The sequence below is a fragment of the Squalius cephalus genome (genome assembly GCF_949319135.1).
Source record: "Squalius cephalus genome assembly, chromosome: 6".
Taxonomy (NCBI): domain Eukaryota; kingdom Metazoa; phylum Chordata; class Actinopteri; order Cypriniformes; family Leuciscidae; genus Squalius; species Squalius cephalus.
In genome coordinates, this window is record NC_137127.1 from 2,765,808 (window position 1) to 2,785,807 (window position 20,000).

General features: G+C 41.1%; 1 protein-coding gene across 2 annotated transcripts in view; it reads left to right on the forward strand.

Moving 5' to 3' along the window:
- The first annotated feature begins 6,129 nt into the window (after positions 1 to 6,129).
- Positions 6,130 to 20,000, forward strand: part of chst8 (carbohydrate (N-acetylgalactosamine 4-0) sulfotransferase 8) — a 207,509-nt gene continuing 193,638 nt past the window's right edge. For both annotated transcript variants that reach the window (XM_079873917.1, XM_079873920.1), the window contains exon 1: positions 6,130 to 6,481. The gene's annotated coding sequence lies outside the window, so the exon portion shown is untranslated. The remainder of the gene's footprint in view (positions 6,482 to 20,000) is intronic.

The window sequence follows — 20,000 nt, forward strand, 5'->3', positions numbered from 1 at the left end:
CACAGAGACAGGTGAATTTAATCATCAAAAAATAAATCATGATTTTATCTGCTTAGACATTAATGTTTCCTTCTTGTCTGTTGCTTTGAGTTCATAAAATGGACTTTTAGCAGATAAACACATTTTGCGGGGTCTTTAAAAACATTGAGATATTGAGTTCAGTCAACCAAAGCATTTAACTGCCTCTAAAGTTTGTAATGCGGTTCATTTTCTGCCTTTGTGAACTTTGAGACAATCTTATTTGCATGAAAGGTGTAGAAAATGATCAGTCTCCCTTTGCTCTTCTGCTCTAAAATAATTATGCTCTTGCACATGCCTTTTGATTTTATCCCCTGAAGAACTTTTCGCATTTCTGATTTAAACTTTTATTATTTATTTTCATTATGCATTGCATATATTATAGGATTATAGGAGTGAATGTTGAGGTTTGCAGCAAGCCTCTCTCTCTCTCTCTCTCTCTCTCTCTCTCTCTCTCTCTCTCTCTCTCTCTCTCTCTCTCTCTCTCTCTCTCTCTCTTTCAGAGCCCACTTCATTGCTGTATATTTGCTACTGTAAGTGAAGTGGATTGTGCAGATTGATCCATCGAGTCAGAATCATCACAGATGTTATAAATATTCACTGGCACCACGTAAGACACATATCTGATTATTAAATACATCTGTAGTTTTATTTGATGATAATTGTCATGTTTTGATGATGAGGTGAGGCGTTACGGATAACTCTCTTAAATAACACAAAAGAATGAAATCCAAAATGAAAATAAAAGGAAATGCATGCAAAACACAACCAACACAAGACAAAAATAGTTGAATGCAATATGAACCAGGTCTGAACTAATCAATGAAACAATGAATCACCAAAACGAAAACAGAAGAAAACAGAGGAAATGATGAAGACAAACTAAAACCTTTGAAAATTAAACTGAAAACACAACAGAACGTGACACTAATGAGGTTACTAGAACTACAACTTAAAAATTCTTGGCAACTAATTTTTTGTGTGTATATTTCCAAATAATTCTAACGAATTTGAAGTCAAGACAAAATGTAAACTAAAACACAGATTGTTTTTTTTTTGCTTTTTGCAATACATGTTTCTAATCTTATTGTGCAAAATTCCCCAGTGCACATAATTCAGATCAGCGTTAACCTTTGGTAAAGTTTTATGATAATATGCTTGCACTGATTTTGAATGGCCGTCAATGAAGAAAGATGCTGTTTGTGTTCAGATAGTGGCATTTACAGCAGCAATGTGTCACTATATGGAGGTTGCAAATGACTTTAAGCGTACAGATGTAATTTTAATGGCTGACTACTGCAGGAAATGTCCATTCTGATGAATCTGATGTCTCAGACTAGTTCTTGAGGATCTGGAATCATATAAAAACACAAGTGGAGATGACACTCACAGGGAAAGTCACATGTCAGATGAGATGCATGTGTTGTCTTCAGTCTCTTCACAAGAACTGGAGCAGAATGTTACTGACTGGCTCGTGCTCTCAGAGAGACAGACAGGTAGAGGCAGACAGACAGGTAGAAACAGGCAGGTAGAGACAGACAGATAGAGATGGGCTGGTAGAGACAGACAGATAGAGATGGGCAGGTAGAGACAGACAGGTAGAGACAGACAGATAGAGATGGGCATGTAGAGACAGACAGGTAGAGACAGACAGGTAGAGATGGCCAGGTAGAGACAGACAGGTAGAGACAGACAGGTAGAGACAGACAGGTAGAGACGGGCAGGTAGAGACAGACAGGTAGAGACAGACAGGTAGAAATGGCCAGGTAGAGACAGACAGGTAGAGACGGACTGGTAGAGACAGACAGGTAGAGACGGGCTGGTAGAGACAGACAGATAGAGATGGGCTGGTAGAGACAGGCAGGTAAAGACAGACAGGTAGAGACAGACAGATAGAGATGGGCTGGTAGAGACAGACAGGTAGAGACAGACAGGTAGAGATGGGCAGGTAGAGACAGACAGGTAGAGATGGGCAGGTAGAGACAGACAGGTAGAGACGGGCAGATAGAGATGGGCTGGTAGAGACAGACAGGTAAAGACAGACAGGTAGAGACAGACAGATAGAGATGGGCTGGTAGAGACAGACAGGTAGAGACAGACAGGTAGAGATGGGCAGGTAGAGACAGACAGGTAGAGACGGGCTGGTAGAGACAGACAGATAGAGATGGGCTGGTAGAGACAGACAGGTAAAGACAGACAGGTAGAGACAGACAGATAGAGATGGGCTGGTAGAGACAGACAGGTAGAGATGGGCAGGTAGAGACAGACAGGTAGAGGCGGGCTGGTAGAGACAGACAGATAGAGATGGGCTGGTAGAGACAGACAGGTAAAGACAGACAGGTAGAGGCAGACAGATAGAGATGGGCTGGTAGAGACAGACAGGTAGAGACAGACAGGTAGAGATGGGCAGGTAGAGACAGACAGGTAGAGACGGGCAGGTAGAGACAGACAGGTAAAGACAGACAGGTAGAGACAGACAGATAGAGATGGGCTGGTAGAGACAGACAGGTAAAGACAGACAGGTAGAGACAGACAGATAGAGATGGGCTGGTAGAGACAGACAGGTAGAGACAGACAGGTAGAGATGGGCAGGTAGAGACAGACAGGTAGAGACGGGCAGGTAGAGACAGACAGGTAGAGATGGGCAGGTAGAGACAGACAGGTAGAGCCGGGCAGATAGAGATGGGCTGGTAGAGACAGACAGGTAAAGACAGACAGGTAGAGACAGACAGATAGAGATGGGCTGGTAGAGACAGACAGGTAGAGACAGACAGGTAGAGATGGGCAGGTAGAGACAGACAGGTAGAGACGGGCTGGTAGAGACAGACAGATAGAGATGGGCTGGTAGAGACAGACAGGTAAAGACAGACAGGTAGAGGCAGACAGGTAGAGACGGGCAGGTAGAGACAGACAGGTAGAGATGGGCAGGTAGAGACAGACAGGTAGAGATGGGCAGGTAGAGACAGACAGGTAGAGACGGGCTGGTAGAGACAGACAGGTAGAGACAGACAGGTAGAGACAGACAGGTAGAGATGGGCAGGTAGAGACAGACAGGTAGAGACGGGCTGGTAGAGACAGACAGGTAGAGACGGGCTGGTAGAGACAGACAGGTAGAGACAGGCAGATAGAGACAGACAGGTAGAGACAGACAGGTAGAGACAGACAGATAGAGACAGACAGGTAGAGACAGACAGGTAGAGATGGGCAGGTAGAGACAGACAGGTAGAGACGGGCTGGTAGAGACAGACAGGTAGAGACAGGCAGATAGAGACAGACAGGTAGAGACAGACAGGTAGAGACAGACAGATAGAGACAGACAGGTAGAGACAGACAGATAGAGACAGACAGGTAGAGACAGACAGGTAGAGATGGGCAGGTAGAGACAGACAGGTAGAGACGGGCTGGTAGAGACAGACAGGTAGAGACAGACAGATAGAGACAGACAGGTAGAGATGGGCAGACAGGCCGAGCGTCTGAACCCGAGGAGACGGATAAACAAGTTACTGAGGATGGATTCTCTGAATCACATATAATCATCTCCAGAAACTATCTTATTCCCTGACACACACACACACACACACACACACACACACACACACACACACACACACACACACAGACAGGAGCAAACTGGCACAATACAAAAGCTATAAACAAGATAAACAACAAAACATGAGTTATATTCCCTTTATATCTGTTTCAAAAACATATTTAGCTCATACTTTTACTTTTAAAACCTCCAAGACTAATATTTGTACTCATTCTTAAATGCACAAAAGAACTGCACATTTCGGATGTCCTTTCTTGGTGAATGTAGTACATCTGAAATACATTCAAACTACACAAACTCGTACCTGGTGTACCTCAAGGCTCTGTTCTGGGCCCTCTGCTTTTTACTAGTTACCACTTGGACTAATAATCAGATGCTTTGGGTTCTATTTATTTTAGCATACAGATTTATTTTTAGCATTTCTCGCACCTCAGTGTTTTCTCTATACACAACTTGCATCAAAGAACTCAAGCTATGACTGGAGGCAAATCACCTTAAAGGGAAAGCTCACCCAAAAATCATCATTTACTCACCCCCAGGCCCGGAGTGGGTAATCGGGAGAATCGGGAGAAATCCCGGTAGGCCGCTTCACTTTTGGGCCGGTCGAGGAAATTGTTTTTTGGTTTCTTTTTCACATTTCAATGTCACGTTAGTTAGGCTACATTACACGTTCCGCATTCTGACACCGCAGCGCGCAGCCTCTGCATGGGTTGTACCATGTTAGGGAGTTCTCCCCTCCCCTCCTATAGAGTTGGTTGGGTCCATAGCCCGTCTTTTCCAAAACGTTTTCTCAGGTAGGCTACCGCGGCACCGCCGGCGCCTACCGATAAGCTGGGCCGGCCCTACCGTAAACGGTAGCTACGCGTCAGGGAGGATGGATGGGAGGAAGAGGCCAGGAGGTATGGAAGCTTGTTTCCGCCACAGAATAAAACATTTTAAAAGATAATTGCGACTTTTTATCTCACAATTGCGAGTTTACATCTCGCAATTCTTTCTCAGTAGATATAAAGTCAGAATTGCGTGAAATAAAGTCGCAATTGCGTGTTTTAAAGTCAGAATTGCGAGATATAAAGTCAGAATTGTGTGAAATAAAGTCTCAATTGCATGTTATAAAGTCAGAATTGCGACATATAAAGTCAGAATTGCCTGAAATAAAGTTGTAATTGCGTGTTATAAAGTCAGAATTGCGAGATATGGTCTGAATTGCGTGATATAAAGTCGCAATTGCTTGTTATAAAGTCAGAATTGCGACATATAAAGTCAGAATTGCCTGAAATAAAGTTGCAATTGCGTGTTATAAAGTCAGAATTGCGACATATAAAGTCTGAATTGCGTGATATAAAGTCGCAATTGCTTGTTATAAAGTCAGAATTGCGACATATAAAGTCAGAATTGCCTGAAATAAAGTCGCAATTGCGTGTTATAAAGTCAGAATTGCGAGATATGGTCAGAACTGCGTGAAATAAAGTTGCAATTGCTTCTTTTAAAGTCAGAATTGCGAGAGTCAGAATTGTGTGATATAAACTCGCAATTGCGTGTTATAAAGTCAGAATTGCGAAATATAAAGTCAGAATTGTGTGAAACAAAGTCGCAATTGCTTCTTATAAAGTCTAAGTGAATTATCATTTAACCTTTACATTATTTGTTGAACCATTACAAACTACACAATAAGAGCTGAACTGTTGCTTCATTTATCCAATTTGGAAAAAGTGCTAATTTGGAATTCCACCATGGAAAAAGTGGGCCGGTCTTGGGCCTGAAACTCCCGGGCTGAAAAGTGGCCCCACTCCGGCCCCGCTCACCCCTATGTTGTTCCAAACCTGTATGAGTTCTTCTGTTGAACACAAAAGAAGATATTTTGAAGAATGTTGGTTACCAGTTGATGGTAGCTATTGACTTCCATAGTATTTTTTTCCGCCCTCTACATAATATTTCTGGTATTCGAACCTCTCCTAGTCAACTTGCATTCCTCTAACAGTCTAAACTAACTTTGTAAAGCAACCTTGGGCTCTGGAAAGGCGCTATACAAGTAAAAAATAATAATAATAATAATCATATTATTATACATATTTTTCGAAGTTGTAGTAGCCTACGTAAAACGATTATTGGAGTATGTTTTACAACAAAAAATTTCAGTCTTTCTCCTTAAAAAAAAAATCCTGTTAATTCAACACAATTAAGACTTGCTCTTTTTTTGGTAATTATTTGTGAAATTTACTTGCGATTTCAGTGTGAAAGTTATTTTAAAGCAAATTCAACAATTCTTTTTTGTGTGTGTGTGTGTTCGTCGAATATGCTTATTTGTCATGAATGCCGATCATGCAAAAATCGTGATGACCCTATATTACGGGTATTATATATTACGGGTTTTGTGCAATCCTGTGTGATGATGATGAGTGAACGCAGTTACAGATCCACTCTATTCACACTGAATCACAGCGCGAGGACACCCACACTGCGCTCTCTCTCTCTCTCTCTCTCTCTCTCTCTCTCTCTCTCTCTCTCTCTCTCTCTCTCTCTCTCTCTCGCTCTCTCTCTCACACACACTAAGAGGCGGCGCATGCACTCATTCGTCTGTACTGGGAGTTTCAGTTCCGATCCTCTTCATCACACAGAACTAAACCTGCAGACAGTTTCCCCGCGGATCCCGCGCGCGCGCGCACTGCAGATGCGTGAACAGTTTTGCGGTTTCCTTCCACAGAGACTCACAAAGGAAATATACACACACATATATAGGCTATCAGACACGCGCATCATTCCGACGGACCGAACCGGGTCTGGATCATCAGGCAACAGGAGGATCTCAAACACAGTCCGAGTGGATGTTGAATCGCGCTTTCCATGGTTCTGAAAATGATCTGATCTGATCTCAGTCCCTCATCATCATCATCATCATCGTCAGCATCTGCACAGGTCGGTTCCGATAGTTTTATTGTCTTCCTGCACAAAAGGATTTATTTCACTTGTATGAGAAGGTGGTTAAACATCTCACACAAACTTACCATGCTGACCACACGTTTTCGACTAGATACTATACTTGTTTGCATTAGCTTACTGTAAAACTGTGGCACAAGGTTTTTAACTCTATTTGATTGATTTATGACTGTACAATAGTAACAGTAACTAGTAGCTATGGCATTTTATCACACTATGGTATGGTTTCCATGGTAAACTTTTTGTAAGGGTGACGTTATGCTCAGGTTTCTGGCAGTCTGCAGAATGATTCAGTTGTTGAATATACCAATGGGCTTTAATTGGTAGCTTTACAACTCAAAATTTTGAGAATTTTGAGAAATGAATGTGCTACTCTATCAGGATTCTGTTCATGCACAAATAATGTCACTTCTCCCATGATGATCACAAAGAAATGATGCATGTTCAGGTGATTTTATTGTTGGAAGATGCAAGGACTTACCGGTCATCATGCGTGAGACTCTTCAAACAAGTTGCCAAAGTTATTCATTTGAATTCTGAAGCATGCATGGACTTCAAATGCAAGTTTAATCTTTGATGCGAAAATTTTTCACATGAGTATCTGCTCTGTAGATGTTTTTAATGTTGTGCAGTTCAAGATGAACTCAATTACTGGATTGCAGTGTTTTGATAAATGTAAAAATGTCAGACTCTGCAATTAAATTCTTGTATTTTGAGGTCAGAGCTTGAAGTTTTTAGATTTATAAAACTAGTGGTGCATTTATCAGCACACATGCCCTTCGTTATTTTTTCACTGCTTTGTCATTTTTGAACACGCCACATTAATTCAAGGATGCTCTGATTTACATTGTAAAGCTGTGTAAAAGCGACAGCCGAGACATCGGTGTGAGAAACATGACGAATGATGCTGTCAAGCTCCATCGGTGGTCAGTCAGGTCGCTATCTGTCCTTCTCTGCTGTAATTTAGATTCAGACTGTGAGAATGCTCCTGTCAGGACTATATATCATGTATCCAGAATGAAAGAAAAAATCAGCAAAACCTGCAGCGTCTGTCATTGAACTGGAAAGACTGAGTGCGTGTGTAAAATATATAAAGAGTCAGGTCAAGTCAACTCACCTTTTATTATATAGCACTCTTTACAATACAGACTATTTCAAAGCAGCTTTACTGTAGAAAATAATGCAACAAAAGAGACTTAATGAAGTTCTCACTTTGGTTTCTTTGTGTCAGTTTCGGCTAAAAATAGTAACAAACGTAGCTCAAGGAGTGGAGCATTTCAACTCCGAGATCAAGGGTTTGATTTCCCGGGAAAACATACTAATTTGTGTGAGTTATTTGGCAAAATGACAGTTTCATAGTCACCAAGAAATCAAAATTGACAATTAAAAATTGTAATGGAATATTGCAATTATTTATCCGTGCACATCATATTTTTTTAATGAATGTGCCTTGTAATCTTTAATCATTTTCTTCTCTGATGACGTGTTTACTGGTGCGAGGGCGGGGCAACCTGTCACTCACATGAGATCCACCAATCAATTCCCCACAGACAAAATCTAGCCCCGCCCACATTTGTTCTTGTTCCAGAAGTGTTTTATTCGTACATACGTCACAGTAGGGAAGGAAAGACTGCCGTACCTTCCGTTTCATGCTGTCTTTGGTATCAGTTTGAGACGTTGCTCTTGAGGAACATCTGAAGAACGTCTCAATCCACTCTCTGTTGTCTCTGGTTGTTGTATTGCTAGCTTGAGTCTTTGTTAGCAAGCGTTGGGCTGGAGCTGCTGGAGCTGCTGGTGTACCGCGGGGTCTGACGCACGCAGGCTGCGCTGTCAGGTTGTGTGTGTGTGTGTGTGTATGGAGAGTCTCAGCGCTGGCAGGAACACACAGTCACACTCCAGATGGCTCCCACGTTCCCTGCGTTCCCACAGACCTGAGGAAAGATCCGCTCCAGACTCCGCAGGGGAGCAGAGCTGCATGCAAAGCGTTTGTGTAGAACCGTGTTACAGCGTGCATGTGGAAATGCTCCTTTAAAGAGGACATATTCTGCTCTTTCTACACATTCATCTTTCTTTAGTGTGTAATGTAATGTTGTATAGAGTTCTTCTCTGTATAGGTGTCCCTGAAACGCCTCCATTGTAGTCTTGAGTTTCGAACACGTCACAATATTCCACTCTGGTGCTCTTCGCGTGTCGGTCAAAAATAACCGAAAATTACTTTTTTTTATTTCAATGCAATGGATGTACTATATTTTAGTTCGATAATGTATTTTATTTAATATTTTGTATTTTTAGGGGACTTTATGGTACTAAATTATATTTACACTGCATTTATAATCCATTTCTTCACTTTTTGAGTATAGACCTGAAAAGTAAAACTGCGGTAAATCTTGAATGCTTTAGAGCGACAGACTTCAGTTTGATCTCTTTTAAAAGAAGACACATGGCAGATTATTGGTGAAGTGAAATTTTTTAAAAAGTGAACTTAAAAAAAATTACAGAATTTTACATTTATTGTTATGAAAAATAAATAGAAAAATATATGAAATATATATTTTCTACGGAGCCCCTAAAGGGACCTTTGCAAAAATAAAAATATACAGACTTTGGTGTGCGCATGAGAAACTATCACGTGCGCATGCAAAATAAAAATATACAGACTTTCTCGTGAGCACGAGATACGTTTCTCGTGATTACGTGAAAGTCTGTATATTTGTATTTTTGCAAAGGTCCCTTTAGGGGCTCTAAACAATCTAAATCTAAACAAGTTGTGTCCAAAAATTAAGGTTGATGTCTCAAAAAATGAGCTTTTAGTAAGATTTTGTTTGGCTGCAGTACCAAACGCCTCCACTAGATGAAATTAGTCTCCCATTCATTTCTAATGCGCTCATTTTTGACCGTGAGGAGCACAAGTGTGACTGTTTATTTCAGGACCATTTAACCTTTTTGAATCATGTCCATGATTTTTGTGTTCACACAGCAAGTGCCAAAACCTTTATAAAGTTTCGTACCATTCAGATAAAGAATAAAAAAAATTCGGACCGAAGAGCACCAGAGGATAATTCATTCGCAGAATAAAGGGGCGGGGCCTGGTTGAGTTAGTTAGTAGTGTGTTAAACTGGCGGTTATGGAAAGGGGCGGGACATTTCCCAAACACACTCGAAGCGCTCGACCAATCACAACACACTGCTCCAGCCGACCAATCAGAGCACAGTGTGCTTTTCAGAAGGAGGGGCTTCATAGAGACAGGAAGTAAACAGAGCGTTACTGACAGACTGGGAAGAGAGGAGCCGCAACAATGGAGAATATGAGGAGAATAATCAACATTCAAGCAGGAAAACCTGTTCTAGTGGAGCCTGAAACATCAACACTCTGAAAAAGGGCATAATAGTTCCTCTTTAATATCTGTGCATGCAATGGGAAGCAATGGTGCACATTTGCATGGGCTCGAGTTACTTTAACAGATTAAAACGAGGCTGGTGTTGATTTTTTTTTTTAGATTCACCCGCACGTGCATATGAATGTGTGCATGCTTCTTCATTACTTAATCTCGATTCCTTTAATTAGATAAATATGGACTTGAAGGGAGCAATCAGTCTTGTGTTCATGTATTGATTTTCAATACTAAATTACATTTACTTTCTTCAGTGCAACTGAAAATTGAAGCTTAATTCCCTAAATTTGGGTTTAATCAAGATAAAATACTTTCCTCCATTAGAATACACTTTAATCAGGTTTGATAGTCAAATTTGCACTGTAGAGAAGAGCATTTGGCCCGAATGCATTACTGAACTGAACGAGGATGGCAGAGACAGAGAGAGAGTGTCTTCAGATGTGTTTCTGGAAGGAGGCCTGGGCTTTCAGATGAAAAGCTTCTTATTTCTATCTGGGTCCTTTTCAGCTCAACAAAAAGCCATTAACCATTTAGATAAAGAGGGAACAGACCTGCGTCAGTTCACTATAGGGATATGAATGTGAATATGAATGAGATTCTGCATGCAGTGGCATTTCACACCTCGTTTATTTTGGTGTTAACAAATAATGATGATATTTGCAAATGATGATGCATGTGTACTGTACTTCAAATCATAAAAGTATATTTGTCATTACTGTACTTGCAGAATATAATATAACAAAAGCAAAGCAAAAGGCCACTTAAGCATACTTAGAAAATACACTTTCATGGCTATTTTTAACAAACTTTTTTTTTTTATACAGTACTGTGCAAAAGGCATGTTAATACCCCCCCCCCCCCCCCCAAAAAAATGGTTTTAAGTCAGTTATTTCTATCTTTTGCTGTAGTGTGTCAGTAGGAAATATCAGTTTACATTTCCAACCATTCTTTTTGCCATTAATTGTAATAATCCAGTGAGATTTGTGTATGCACAAGGAGTCTGACAACAGCCGGTGTGATCTGATCTCACCATCATCGAGTCCGTCTGTGATTACATGAAGAAACAGAAGAAACTGAGACAGACTAAATCCAGAAGAACTGCGGGAACGTCTCCGAGACGCTTGAAGAAACCTTCCTGCAAAGCTACAGTACTGGGAAAAGCACTGGCACTTGTGTTAAAATGCTGTAAAGTGAGAATGCTTTCAAAAATAAAATCACAAATTGAATGTATTTATGATTTAACTTCTATTAACTAATTCAAATCAATATATGGTGTAACGACCCTTTGCGTTTAAAACGGCTTTTGTCCAGGTACACTTGCGCATAGTTCTTCAGGAAGCTTTGCAGGAAGGTTTCTTCAAGCATATTGACTATTGCACAGCGGTTTCAGATTCATCGGTCATTAGAGAGCAACTGTGTGTGTTTTCGGGAGTTTTTGAATTCTCTCAGAGTCTGAGCTTTGGAGAATGTCTTCAGTGGCGTGTTGTGTGTGTGTGTGTGATACGTGAGGTCCAGGTGTGTGTCAGACACAAGGCTTCTGCAGTGGAAAGAGCCACAGCGTGACAAACACACTTCAAAGAAAGAGAGAGAAAGAAGAAAGATGAGGGACGCAGTGGAGGAGCGCACGCAGGGTTTGTTTTAATCCAGCACAGCTGTTGTGTTTGTGTACAATCTCCACTCTGATGAACAATGAATTATTTCTCTTCTGGCTATAAATACTCTCTGCCTTAAACGTGTGCGGGTTTCGGGCCTGGAGTTTCTGCTTCTCATGAGCTCAAATAACCCTGCGTTCACTCCCACTCACATGATCGTAACTGAATCAACAGATAAAACGGCCGCTCAGAGTCTATAGAAAACACATTAGAGTTCCTACAGCAACACAACATCTGTGATGCAGCGGAAAGGAAATGTGCTAAAATTGTATTTTGTGCAGCCAGTGGAAAACTATCTTTGGTGTATTATTAGATTAAATGATTTATTATTCTTTTTGAAATAATAGTTGCTCTAATCAAATAATCCAACATAATCGAAAATATATATATTTTATATTTTTATTTAAGTATATTCATTTTTGTAAATGATATTTTAGATGTATAATACGATTTATATAGCAATATATTTATTTTATATATTATGTTTTATTTATTTCATTATTATTTATTATTAATGTTAGATTTTGGATTATTTTATTAGAGGGTTGAGATTTGTTGGAATATTTTTATCGTTTAAAAGAGCCATTGTATGAGAACAATCTGTCTGATTTTGGCTTTGATTTGACTTGTTCACCTGCACATGTTTTATAGGCGTTCATGATTTTGAGTTTATGCACCAGCTGTTTGCATTTGTCAATCTTTGTCTGCTTTCTTGGAAATTTCAGATATTTCATACACACACACACACACATGTCTGGTTCACTATCTTTGTGGGGACTCTCCATAGACGTAATGGTTTTTATACCGTACAAACTGTACATTCTATCCCCTTACACTGCCCCTGCCCCTAAACCTGCCCATCACACACACACACACACTGCCCCTGCCCCTAAACCTGCCCATCACAGGAAACATTCTGCATTTTTACTTTCTCAAAACAACTCATCCTGTGTGATTTATAAGCCTTTTGAAAAGTGGTGACCGCTGGCTGGTCCCCACAATGTAATATAAACAAGGGCACACACACACACACACACACACACACACACTCACTCACACACTCACACACTCACTCACTCACTCACTCACTCACTCACTCACACACAGATTCAGATACAGACACATGCACACACTCACTCACTCACTCACTCACACACACTCACTCACTCACTCACACACTCACTCACACACTCACTCACTCACACACTCACACACTCACTCACTCACACACTCACTCACTCACTCACTCACTCACTCACACACACACAGATTCAGATACAGACACATGCACACACTCACTCACTCACACACTCACTCACACACTCACTCACTCACACACTCACTCACACACTCACTCACACACTCACTCACTCACTCACTCACTCACACACTCACTCACTCACTCACTCACACACTCACTCACACACTCACTCACTCACACACACACACACACACACTCACTCACACACACACTCACTCACTCACTCACTCACTCACTCACTCACTCACTCACTCACTCACACACTCACACACAGATTCAGATACAGACACACACACACACACACACACACACAGATTCAGATACAGACACATGCACACACTCACTCACTCACACACTCACTCACTCACACACTCACTCACACACTCACTCACACACTCACTCACTCACTCACTCACTCACACACACACAGATTCAGATACAGACACACACACACACACACACACACACACACACACACACACACAAACACACACACACAGATTCAGATACAGACACATTCACTCACTCACTCACTCACTCACTCTCTCACACACACACACACACACACACACACACACTCACTTCTTTTAACCAAAACCTAAGGCAGTATTGCCTTTGTTGCAAAGATAATAATTAGGGATGTCCCGATCCGATCGCGTGATCGGAAATCGGGCCCGATCACGTGGTTTCAGACTCGATCGGAATCGGACGTTACCTCCCGATCAGGACTCGGATATATGTATATATATTCTCATTATTTTTTAACACATCTATAGTTATGCGGTGGCACAGAGTTACGCCGGTTTCACACTGCACGCATTAGCAGAGCGTATGGTGAGCAGGAGCAGTGTGTATGGTGAGCAGGAGCAGGACACGCGCGTTTTGCTTTCACACTGGCAGCGTTTGTCAGGCGCGGCTGAACCGCGGGTTGTGTACAGACAGTACTCTATAATGGATAAGTTGGCATTGCTTTATTTCGTTTTCAAATACATTTAAGAGAAAAGACTTATTTTATTAATAATTTCATTTATATAACTTTTGGTTCATCTTTGTTTTTATTGTTCTGGCAACAAGTTTGTTTTTGGACATTTGTTTTCTTTTTAAATTGCTGTTGGTCATTTGATCGACTGTTTAAAACACAATAGATATCATCAATGCACTTTTTGGATAAAACTGCGGTGTATTTTGGCCATGATCAATGCATTGTCACTTTACGGTAGGGGGAGACCGGGGATGGTTGTAACACGGGTCAGTTGTAACAATTGCAATCTGTCCAATCAGGAACTAGTTACAAATCACCTGATTCACTTCGCACATGCTCAGTTTAGTTCTTATTCCACATGTGATAAAGTAGAGCCCTGTGGCAGACACAGCACATGTTAGAGTGGAAAAAACAATTTTGAGATAAGAAAGTTACTTTTTTTACTTTTCTTGTTTTTGTTATGGGAATTTCTGCTTTGTAGTTAAACTCATCAAACTTTTATTATGTTTATTGTGTGTCTGTGTAGATATTTTCCATGCAAGTTGTTAGTGCTAATGTTTTGCCTGTTAGCTGTAAGGTGAGCTAGTTCATGGCTACATGACTCTGGGTTAGTTGTAACAACAAGACTCTGGGTTAGTTGTAACAACAAGACTCTGGGTTAGTTGTAACAACAATGAAACATTAAATTGTATTATGGCCAATACTATAGACTGACAGTAACAACCATGCTTACACAAATAGAATGTTCAAGTGTTCAAGTTCAATTTATTATGGTCAATTACTATGACAGAGTAACAACAGAGTCACACACACACACACACACACACACACACACACACATGCGCGCACACACACACACACACACAATGTTCAAGTGTTCAATTTTATTAATTATTATTATTTAAAATGTACAATTTTATTATTCAATTTATTATTATTATTTTATTTATTATTTATTATAATTTTATCAATTTATAATGGTCAATTACTATGACTGAGAGTGACAAACACACTGAGACTAAGAGTGACACACACACATCAGTTATATTGAAAAGTCAGTGTTGAATAAAAACCTTTCAAAATAATTTTTTTGTCAAAATCCTTATTTCATTATGTTACATATCACCCCGGTGGATATCATAATGTTACATCTCACCCCAGGGTATGTTACAACTAACCCAGACTATGGGGTGAATTGTAACATTTCACTCCTCGTGTTTGAAAGTAAACCATGCATTTTCTGTTTGTGTTGCAAAGATAATAGCTATGTCATTTAATAGCAGACACTTGTAACTAGTTTGGATCACATTTTGAACACACTGACTTCAAAGTACTACAAGATATAGACAGAAAGGTCAAAACTGTTACAACCATCCCCGGTCTCCCCTAATTCAGCGTAAGCGGCGCAGCAAAAATAGACTCGGCGCCGAAACCCCCGCTGCACTGCTGTTCACGCGACGCTCCTGCTGGACGCTCACGCGCTGCTCCTGCTCCCGGTGTGAATGCACTCGGATATATATGTATATATACATGGATGCCGAAAAAATACGCGCCGCTGACGCTTGCGGTGTGAAACCGGCGTGAAACCGGCGAGTGCAGTAGGCTACCTAAAAGCACATTACTGGCTTTGCAAACACTGTGGCACTTTTATTTTTTTATTTGTTTACATGCCTGCTGGGTATTTTAAGTTGAGGTGCTATTTGTTTATATATTAGACTTTTTTTATATTTACTGTTGCACTAAGTCCAAAAGTGAAGAATTTGTTATTTATTACTTGATTGTTAAGCTACCTCACAGAAGTGCTGTTTGTTGACAGAGTTGTTGAATGTTAAAATAAGGTGAATTAAATAAGAAAATAAGGAACATCCTGGATCTGTTTTTCGCTCTTCTTTATTCTTTTTTTATGTAGGCTATTATAGAAGTATCGGATCGGGACTCGGTATCGGTAGATGCTCAAAATCAAATGACTCGGACTCGGGCTCGAGGGCAAAAAAACCTGATCGGGACATCCCTAATAATAATTCAATAATGCATTCATATTATCCATATTAGCCTTTCCATTCAAGACTCACTATTTTTAGAAGCTCACTATTATTTGGAACAGAGTTTGAATCATGTCCATGTTTTCAGAACAAAACCTTAAGCAAATTCAGTATCTCAACAGCTCATGTAAGTATGTGAGAGTCTGTGTGTGTGTGTGTGTGTGTGTGTGTGTGTGTGTGTGTGTGTGTGTGTGTGTGTGTGTGTGTGTGTGTGTGTGTGTCGTGTCGTTTGAGTCCAGTGCTGTTCCGGACAGCTTGTCTGCGAGTCGGAAAACTCTTCCCCCCCCACATCACCTTTAATGAGGATAAAAGGTCAGAGCTTAATTATTCATCTGGGATGTCAGACAATTCCCCAAAGACTGAAGTTTAGAGCCGCTAGTGTGAATAATACATGAAGCTCACTTTCAAACTGTGTGTTTGCTTGTTTTCTGTTGGATATCTGGTCAGGACTCGATTCGACCTCTGCTGTCACTCCCTGATCAAACTTCTAGAAAACACCTGAGAAAATTAGCACGCGAGTAATCTCCCTCTCGCATTCGTCACGGTGCCACTGTGTAAAAATGCGAAAGGTGAAGCTTGAATTTCCAGCTATGTCCCTCTTTGTCTAATGTATTTTCAAGATGGAGGCGCAACATGGCTGCCGCCGTTCGAGTGACTCGCTCGTATGTATTATAAATGGCAGATTCTACGCTTACGAGAATACTTGATTAGTTGGTACAAGTAATTACACATTAATGAGCACATATATTTTTGAAAGAACAGTGTTTTTTGCTAAGAATCAACTTGAAAAAATTACACAGTGTAGCTTTAAGGGAGCGTTCACACGACAACGATGTGCTTAAAACGGAGAAGTTTATCCTTTCAGTTTGCCACGTTCAGTCAACACCATTCTCAAAGCGATCCCCATTCACATGTATTCTGCTGCCAGGCCACTAGATGGCGATGTAACACTGAACACGTAATATGCATGTGCGTGACCCCATCGTCTTCAGAGATTCGCGTTTTTGTTGTTTATACAGAGACCTTGTGCGTTTTCAGGCACACAAAACGCCGTTGTCGTGTAATTGAACGGCCAAAACGCATAAAAATTGTTACGTTTTTAGTTGAAAACGGTGTTGTGTAAACATCCACTTAGGCCGTGTGTCCACCAAAGCGCTTTTTTCATGCGGCTGGTGTGTTTTTCAATGGGAGCGCTGCGTTTTTAAAACGGCATGAGTGTAGCGAGGCACTGAGCGTCTTTTTCACGCTGAAGCGCTCGGTGTTTTTCACAGGTCGCCGAGAGTTGAAGAATGTTCAACTTTGGGTAAAACGCAGCGCTCATCACTGTCACTTTTTACCCAACCGTCCAATCACAGTGGAGGAGGGGCGGGACTAATACCACATCAATCAACCGCCACATTCTGCTTGTACAACGTCAACAGACGACAACAAGAAGCATAATAACGGGAAAAGAATAATTTAAAACAAGAGCCAGAGAAAATATGTTACATTGTATCGACATTTTAATACAGAATCAACACAGAAACAAAATATGTGTGAAATGAGATACTAGTAACACTTTCGCGGATATTCCGTATCATAACAAGCAAAGCGTCTCAACTGAAAAAACAACGCTGGCATTGCGTTACATTAATCTACATTAATCCGGACACAGTTTTCGTTTAAGAACGCTCTCCGTCCACACTAGCGTTTTCAGGCGTTTTCCAAAAGTTTCTGACAAACATCGGTAAACGTTAAAGTCACCTGTACATGTGTAAACCCTCACAAAAGCTCACTGAGATGATACAGACAGAACAATAAATAAAGTTATTGTGCAATTCTTCTGGCAGGATAATTTTATTTAGCAAAATATCTCATCATTCACTGAAGCACGTCCAGGTCGCACTCAGTTTGGTTTAAAACGCAATGGCTCTCATGTTTTACCGCAGAACAGCAAATGCATGCAAGTACATTTTTTGTCATATTTGCAGGACTGTGATATGAAGAGTGTGTAAAGTAACATTTTAGCAACAGTGTGAAGGTGAATAGCACATAACAGGCACAATACTGGTATAAACATCAATATCTATTGGTACAATATGCGTCACATGACTAAACTTACGTCATCGTTTTTAAATACCTCCGTTTTGACAGTCCACACTACAGTGTATAACAAAACAGCTTCAATGTATAACTAAATCAATGTATAACTAAAATTTATACAAAACAGCGTTTTCAAATGTATCCGCTTTGGAGAGTGTTTTCAAAAGCTTCGTTTTCATGAATAAAAACGCAGTCTCAGTGTGGACGGAAGGCCAGAACGGAGAGAAAAAGATGCGTTTTCAAATGAAAAGGTATTAGTGTGGACAAGGCCTTAAAGGTCCCGTATTGTACACCTTCTGAAGTTTTCTTTTAGGTTTTGAAGTCCTTAAGATATATATTTGCGGTATAACTATCAAAAACCATTTCAATATATTTTCACAGCTCCTTTCTCAGGAGCTCTGCCAAGAACAGGTCAATTTTGGCCTGTCTAATTAATATTCATGAGCCTCTCTTCTGATTGGCCTGTTGTTTTCTGAGTGACGCACGGCCAGGCCAATCACAGGTAACTAGGGTCATGTGTGCTGTAGCCTGCGGTGGCTTGGTGATGCTCACAAGTAAGGTAAATAAAACACCTGTAATGATGGTGATAAATTATTTGTTATTAAAGCATAAACATTCACAAACCACTGAAACCACAAACCACTGTGTTCAAGAAATCAACACACATGTCTGTGATTGGCTACATTGCTCAACGCTGCAAACATCTTATAAATAGAAACTCATTCTGGCCTGTAAACCGTTTTTATTTAGTTTTAGTTATTCTTGTTGCTTTTGTGCAACATATGAATAACAATTTATTTGTTTTATTTGTAGATATTTCTATTTTGATTTTTTTTTCTATTTCACATTTATACGGAAGTCACAACGGCTCGTGAAAAGGCACAGCTACTTTACTGTATGCAGGCTGTGTGCATTTGTCTGTGGATTGACTGTATTGAAACTTATATGGTAGTTGCATTGCCCCTAGACCTCTGCTATCATGAAAAAAAGCCCGGAAATTTCATTTTTGACAATATGGGACCTTTAAACAGCCGTGGATGAGGAGGAATTATGAATCTGCTCTGCTAGACTCAGTGAGGTAAAGCAGCTTTGTTAAGCTTTGAGAGTGTTTGTGTTGGCAGAGGAGACGGCAGCAGATATCAGCACTATTAATGTGTATTAAAGGGAAGAATAGCGTAATGTGATACGCTCGGAAAAGGATTAGAGTGGGAGAACGAGGAGAGGGAGAGTGCAGGAGGAATACGCCACAACCAGAGACTGTAAAAAAAGATGGATGACGCCCCTTCACTCTCTTCCATTGGTGAAAAGTGAAGCCACCAAAGTCCTGACGTCTTGCACTGATCTGGGACCTGCTTCTGCGCTGTAGTGAGTGTGTGTGTGTGGAGCCGAGGTATCAAGGTCCCGCCCTCACTCCCGCAGAAACGGTTAGTACAAAGTTTACTGTGTGAAATAAACAGTTATGGACATGTAAATTAAAGTTGAAGCTCCAATCTCATCCCGAAAATCCCCCAAAAAGTCTGTTGGTGCCTCTGTGACTTCGTTTAGAGAAGCTGTCAATCACAGCTGTCAATCATGACGTCACATTCCGTCACATATTGGGACCAGCCACCGGGGGGCGATCGAGACTCTGGGTTTATTAGCTATACTGGGACTAGCCACCGGGGGGCGATCGAGACTCTGGGTTTATGAGCTATACTGGGACCAGCCACCGGGGGGCGATCGAGACTCTGGGTTTATGAGCTATACTGGGACCAGCCACCAGGGGGCGATCGAGACTCTGGGTTTATGAGCTATACTGGGACCAGCCACCGGGGGCGATCGAGACTCTGGGTTTATGAGCTATACTGGGACCAGCCACCAGGGGGCGATCGAGACTCTGGGTTTATGAGCTATACTGGGACCAGCCACCGGGGGGCGATCGAGACTCTGTGTTTATGAGCTATACTGGGACCAGCCACCAGGGGGCGATCGAGACTCTGGGTTTATGAGCTATACTGGGACCAGCCACCAGGGGGGCGATCGAGACTCTGGGTTTATGAGCTATACTGGGACCAGCCACCAGGGGGTGATCGAGACTCCGGGTTTATG